Raw genomic sequence first — 7599 nt, forward strand, 5'->3', positions numbered from 1 at the left:
TTTGTGTTTGAACCCAAATTGATTTAATTAATTGTATTAATTTATTGATGTGTCTGCAGGTTACACAAGCAATTAATAAAAATGAATCAACTGTGTAATAATTGAACATTGTCAAAATGTAATTTTGGGAATTTATTAGGAAAATGCGTGCATCAGTGCAATAAAGCTTTACCTAAAAACTTTATGAGCACAACTCAAGTTTGTTCATTTGAAGAAGAAAACAAAGTAAAATTAAAATAAAGTGAATTTTGATTCAGTGAGAATATCCTTTGAGTGGTTTGTTTGTGTTGTGTATGTGTTGTGTTGTATTACATATTGTACATCTGCATTATATTAACGATACGATATTTACAATACATAATTTGTCATCTTTCCCATAAAGCTGATACGTGTTGGGTACAGGTTGAGCTATGGCAGCTGTATTGATGGTGCAATTCTTTTGGAAAATAAATTGATCTCCTGTCCGTGTTTCACTCCTGAATCTTTATTCCCGAGCCTGCTGTCTGAACTTCCATTTCAAAATGCCTTCGAATAGAGAATTTCAAAAAGTTTCAAACATAAAAAGTGCGTTCATTTTTCGAGTGCAGAGGAAAATATTGGAAAAATAGGTCGCACAGCTGCACCAGCAGTCCACTCTGTTGGCATAACCTCAAATAAAGGTTTTATGTCATTGTTTGAGTATATAGGGCTCTATGCCTCAGCTTATGTGTGTGTGTGGCTGTACCCACTCATAGCTCATAGCAGCGAGGGCAGTGTGTGTGTATTTGGAAATGTCATCTCAATTAGTTTTTGAGCCCGGAGTCGTGAGAGCTCTGACAGGGCAGTAATGAATGGCATCACACTGGGACTAAAATACACCCAGCAACTGCGAGGAATGACCAGAATATTCTATTTCCTCTTAACAACTTCTCACCAGTGATTGTGTGCAAGACAGAATGATAACTGTGTGGGCGGCTGCTGTGTATGTCACCGGGAAACAGAAAGGAGTGCAGCTGTTGTTGCCATAAAAACGTACATTACATCTTCATCATCTTTTTTTCTCGGCTGCTGTGTGTTTTGAGGTGCAGGGGCGAGCTCGAACGTTCCCCCCGTCCTTCCAATTTCCAGCTGTGTGGTGGCTATTTTGAATTTCTACCTACACGTCTTTTGTTTTGTCATTGCCGCCCCACAGGCAACATTTACCTCACGTTTTAAGGATGCTATAATATCAGCCATCAGACAAAGACTTCAAATTATCCTCATTCCCCCTCGATGATGGTATAGATCGAAGGCGGCTGTAATGGAGGCTTTGCATGCAGACAATTAGGGTCTCGTGTAATTAAAGCGTCTTTTATCTATCACAGTCATTACATGGGCCACATCTGAAGACAGAATGCGGACATTAGGCAAGTCACATTAAAATGTAATTGACTGGTAAATAAAGTAAACAAATAAATTATCTCCACAGCTGGGCAGCTCCAGTCATAAGAATAAGTAAGAGGAAGACCGTTGCCATGGCCTTGGATGCAGATGTATTACTGTTTAAGTTTGATGCTTGTTTTAGATGCAGCAGTTTGCCTACGTATGTCTGAGAGCTTCTTGTTAAAATGACTGCTACCTCTTCTGACTCTGCTTCTCGTTTTTGCTCATTAAGATGAGTAGTTGGGACCATTAACGGACTTTTAAAACCATCTTGTACACTGACTTCTCTTTGACTTCACCCCTCACAGCGGTGACGTCAGTGTGTGAAAGCAAAGCGGTTGCCAGAGGAAACTGTCAGCAGTGACTTTTGACAGCCTGCGTGATGGAGGTTTCCAACAGAGTCATGGTCTTGTTAATGACTGCACCGCACAATGGGCCTGATTTAAATGCACCAATCAACACTTATCTAAATAGCAACCCTGATTATTAAGTAGCACCATATCAGTAACACTGATTAAAGACATTTTTTTTAAATAATTAATTATTCCAATAAACTTGGCACAGGGAGACATTGTGTTTCAAAATACAGTACCTGGTTTAAAGATGATCACATTGTTGCATTGAATTTAATTAAAGTTTGGTTAATTACCTTTTGGCAAAAAAAGTAACATCACACTGGATAAAGGTCATCAAAAGAAAGTTTTGTGAGCACATATATTACATTTTGAAAAACACATCTTAAATCATTCTTGTCAAATCTACAAAAAAAAATAGTATGGATATATTTTCAAATTTGACAAAAATTGTAGACATTTGTCAAATTTTCGGTACGGTATTTGTAGGAGCACATTGTTAAATTAGTCATTTTACTGGCAATCAGGGGAAAAACCTGATTTCAATAAGAGAAATCATGAATATCAAAGCTGATAATCGGTCAACCAAGTAAATATATGTTTATAATTTACATTTACTTGTACTTTTAATACTTAAGTACATTTAATATCAGATCATTTAAGACTTTTACTCAAGTACTATTTGTAGGAGTGTGTCTCTTCACTTTTACCAAAGTAATATTCACGCACGATATCTTTAGTTTTACTCAAGAATGACATTTGGGTACTTTTTTCAACACTGATAATAAGAGAGGAGCAATTGATTGCAGAGAACTGAGAGAAATAACTGAAAGGCTGGGAAATGTCAGCTCTGGATTCAATATATAACATTTGCAATATCTCAGGAACATCTCAGGCAAGCAAACTAAGTGTACTCTTAAGACTCACTTTTATCTTATGGCTTTTTCTTAAGTTATGGTATTTGTTGTAACTTCTTACTTAACTCTTATTATTTGTTTTAATTGTAAAGCACTTTGTTTGAAAGATGCTATATTCATAAAACTATTATTATCTGCATTATATTTGCTAAAGAGGTCTATGAAAAACCGCCGACTTGTGACTTTATTTTATGTTTACTCTCAAACTATATTTATTCACCCTTCAACATGAGATATCCCAGGTCTGGTGCAGCTGATGAAAACAGCACTGTTATCTGTATATTACCCGTTCCTCCTGTGGTTGTGCTCTGCTCCTCCATACAGTGCTGGCCCCGGCAAAACTGATCTGACATCTCCAAATTGCGTGGCGATGAAACCATATCACAGTGTTCAGATTTCAATTCCACTCCTTGGGGAAATATTGTTTCAAGCCATTACTCTTCATCAAGGGGACGTCATAGCCACTCTCCGCAGCTATTGTCCTCCCTGGCCCGTGTCTTCAGCTGTGCCCCTGAGACAAAAGCATACGTGATGTACAAGCTGCTGAACTCCTGTCATGCAGCCACAAAGGACCATAGTGCAATGATCAAAATCCTTAAATGGTGCTTGCATAGAAATTTCGTCATTATTTTTCAGAGTGAAGTGCATCAAACACCATTCACTTGATGAGATGCTCATATGCTGAAATGGTGTAGCTTACAAAGTACTTATTAAGAGGCAGAGTGTCATGAATCACTTGGATACTGTGATCTTCCCCACTGTCTGTGTTGAATATGCTCGGTTTCATCGCGACTGGCACAGCACCAATGATCCATGCCCGTTCCCATTCATCTTCGCCGCTCGCTCTGTGTATGAAACACCACAAATTACAGCCCTGGTGGATCCATGCTGCTCTAATCCTCAGCAAAACTGTGAGGGGTTATATGGGGAACCCTGCCAGTTACCTTGGGGGGCGAATGATCTCCCCGACCTACCCCTACTAACCCCAGTGGTCGCAACGCAATGGGAAAAGATCTGTCTCTGCTTATTATTACTTCTACCTCCCACCAGTGGCACAGAAGATGAATCATACCTGTCAATCCTTTTCCCTGGTGCAGGGAGGCCATGTTTGTTTATATTGATCGGCAGCATATGTGGCACAGCTGTTGCCGGCAGAGGCTGGCGCTGGCAGAGGTTTGTTCACGCTTTCCCTTGGCAACAGTACAGTTGGCAGGCAAGACAGCAAGCAGTACGCACTCGACTAATCAATACAAACAATGAAGCAGCAAATCAAGAATAATGTCGGAGCAGACAGAAATGAGGGAGAGAATAGAGCTTTTGATTATTTGCTGCTTAGAAATAATTTTGTTTTTGGATCTGGTAAAATGTGTTTTCATGTTGCTTAACTATTCTTTGTGTTATTATTCCTCTGCGTGTGCAAACAATGCATGCGTAGAACATGATATTCACATATTTTTGTCATGCAATTGCCTCATCTGGAAGAAAAACTGATTCCCTTTTTTGTCCTTAAGGCAATAATATCTCCAAAAATTACTCATACAATTTATATATATATATATATATATATATATATATATATATCCTGTATCATATGGCCAAAGTTGGACCTTGAGGTTTGATTATCAAACTAAAGAGAAATTAGCCTTGCAAAAAAAAAAAAAAAAAATCAGAATATAGCTGTGTATATATATGAAACATTACATGCTACGGAAACCTTTGGTGCACAAACGTCCTTGGTTAATAGTCTGTGCGAGGGGTTCAACAAACCATAGAAATCCAGACTCATCTGACTGCGTGAAATTGTAAGTGCAAGTGTAGGAAGTAGGGCAAATTACTCAAGGTGCAGCATCTGGCAATGATTAGTGGCCATTAATTGGTGTTAACTGGTGCTACTAGTGTTTACAGAGTTGAAGGATAATTAGCTGGGGGTCAACTCAGGGCTGAAATTAACATGTCAGAACTCTGCAGCTGTCTCATGACAACTAGGCGAGGTAGTGGTGGGGTGCACCAAATTTGTTGGCAGCATAGTGTAGGATTATGTGGATGTGTGTGTGTGTGTGTGTCGTGTGGATTAGTACGGGTATTTCTCTAAGTCTTGTGAGTGTGTTTGGGTGAAAAAGAGAAGGAATGAGTGTTTGTGTGTCTGTCCTGGTGTGGATCACCACATGACTCAGAGTGACAAAAATTAAGCACCTCAACAATAGCTCTCAGCAGGACCCAGACTCGACTTGCCAGAGTAAACAGTGAAAAGAAATACTCCAGCCCAGTCAGCCAGTCTGCAGTGTGTCCGTGGGGGCACCTATTGCAGAGATCCAGCTGCAGCACCTGCATAAACACTAAAACTCAGTGGGGCCAGCCACCGCACACAGCTGGGGACATACGAAAGCACTGTGTCGGGGAGAATGAAGTCGACGCCGCGCTACAATTGGATGTTTTTGTGGGAAGCTGATGCACCATCCAAAAGGGCGGACATTGTCATTTAACAAACTGGGGTTGAGGGAGACGGGAGTAGCAAGGCAACATATCATCCTTGGTGGTGGGAGCATCCGTCACAGCACATGTGGAGCTGCAGGGGAGCACTTTGTTGAAGCTGATGGGGAAGTTGTAGTTCCTTCAGCCACCAGTTGTTAATTCCAAAATCTTTTCTCTAGCAATACAAGGGTACATTTTTTCACTTCATGTTAACGATCAATAATTTCCCTTTCTCTAGGTCAGCCATTCCCAAACTTAAGAATGACGTGGCCTATTTTGAAATCTGAAAATTGTTTTGGGCCCACCCAAACTTTTGATTACATCTCTGATCCCCTCATTGACATGGGATAAGACACAATATAAGCCCAAATGCTAATGTCAATAATCTTGCCCTCTTGCTAGAACTGTGTTTCCTTAAAGCTGATGTAAGCATTGTCATCTTTTTTGCTAACTCCCTGTCTGTTTTGTCGCTAGGAATCCCCTCCCTCCTCTCTGTACGTCACCACATGAAAATGCAGCAGTGATCGCCAGACAGCAGCAAACAGGAGGATCCTGCTCCCTACGCTCTCACCAGCAGACAGACCGCCTTTTTATGGACAGTTCTCTGTCCATTATTGGATAAAGTGGACAGGGGTACAAGAAAATGTATTTTCTCTGAACACTTCATGAGGAGGAGAAAGATGAGTAACTGACCCATTGTTCTATAACAGTGATTACTGTTGGAATAAAGGGCTATTTCACACTTATTTTGGTCAAAAAGAAAAGAACAAAAATCACTTACAGCAGCGTGAAGGTCGGTGGGCGGCACACATATCAATGGGAAACAGACTTCAACACAACACCGGAAAAAAAATAGGTTAGATAAATGAAGAAAGACATGCAAGCAAATTGAAAGAGTAACTGCTCTAGACTAATAGGCAATAACAGATTTACCACTCAAATGGTTGCTCCATGACCTTGTTTTTAAATGAGACTCTTGAAAAAGGGGACATTAATAGGCCTATGCACTTGATGGGTAAGTAGACGGAGGCTAAGCTGCATGTCCAAACAAAATCTGGTATGCTGTTTTAATTCTTATTGAGACATTTGGTTCGGTGAAACAGCTAACACAATACAGGTTCAGTTAGCATTTTCTGTATTTATTGGTTTTGTATTCATTTTAAACTTTGTTTCCTACCTGCTACTTCCAATGCAAACAATTCTTTTCAAGTCATTGCCACCTGCTGCAGTTGACAAAGGGATGTCTGCTGTGATAGCCCTGACACATCCACACCCTCCCCACACACTGGAGGATAACTCCCAGCCATCAGAGTCGCTATGCTCTGATACAGGATAATGACTGGAGCGAAACGGGACTAAATCCATTGTATGATAACTTATCTCTCCAGGTCTGTGGGACTTTTTTTTTTTCTCTTATATGAGGCCTTGCGTTTTATAAACCCCAAATTCATTTCACTCTGTATCTGTGCCGATACAGTTTCCCCGTCAATGAGAGGGAACTCTGGGGCTGGGAGATAGAGAGGAGGAGAGAATTCACCGCACACTGCAGGCATAGCAGGAAAACTGAGATAAGAATATTAAACAGGAGGAAGAATTCTGTCTTCTCCTCCAAAACCAATAATATGACTGAGGATAGAAATGAAAAGGGTACACTCAACTTCAGTCTCGAAGAATTTTATATGACAAATTTTAGAGTGTGTTTTTGTAAGCATGTGTTGTAGGACAGTGAATTATAAAACATTGTTATACATGATGATATTTTTATTTTATCTGGAACCTCTGTTGATGCGTAATCTGAGTAAACTTAAACAAGAATTCAGACTCTAAATGCACAAACACAATTTTTGAAGGGGGCTGTCCTAGGTGAAAGTTTAACATCGTAAGAGAAAACCAAACCTTTCAGACTTGTGATCCTAGATCACACTGTGAGACATGCCCACTGGAGCTTGGCTTCCAATGACAGATCTGCATCAATATTTCTGATCTGCATTCAGAAATGTATGACAAATTCTGACTAAATCTACAAACCAACCGATCTGAATACAGTTGGAAAACGTTGCAGAGCACCCTGGCTGGAGTATTAATTATTAAAGTGTGAGAGCTGCACAGATGGATGAGCTGTTGAAGTGTCACTGCGTACATATGTCTTTTTCTACACTACAGTTCACAAGGAATTCATTTCATAATCTCACATACGTCTGAAGTGCAGCCAGACAGAGACACTTTGTCATAACTATCTGTCATGCAGTAAATCTGAGATCTTTATTATGATACAGTGTGTAGGGGCCTTAAAGCCCCTTTAAAAAATCTACTATCTGCATTTACAACATCTTCAATAGACGCATTAAGCTCTATATTCATGTGAATGCGTTCTGTTGATTGTTGATCACTAGCTTGCTTTGAAACATTAAAAGTAAGACAGGGAAATGTAGAAAGACAATCTTGCTGTTTACAAC

The sequence above is a fragment of the Pagrus pagrus genome (assembly GCF_965226575.1).
Source record: "Pagrus pagrus genome assembly, chromosome: 17".
Taxonomy (NCBI): Eukaryota; Metazoa; Chordata; class Actinopteri; order Spariformes; family Sparidae; genus Pagrus; species Pagrus pagrus.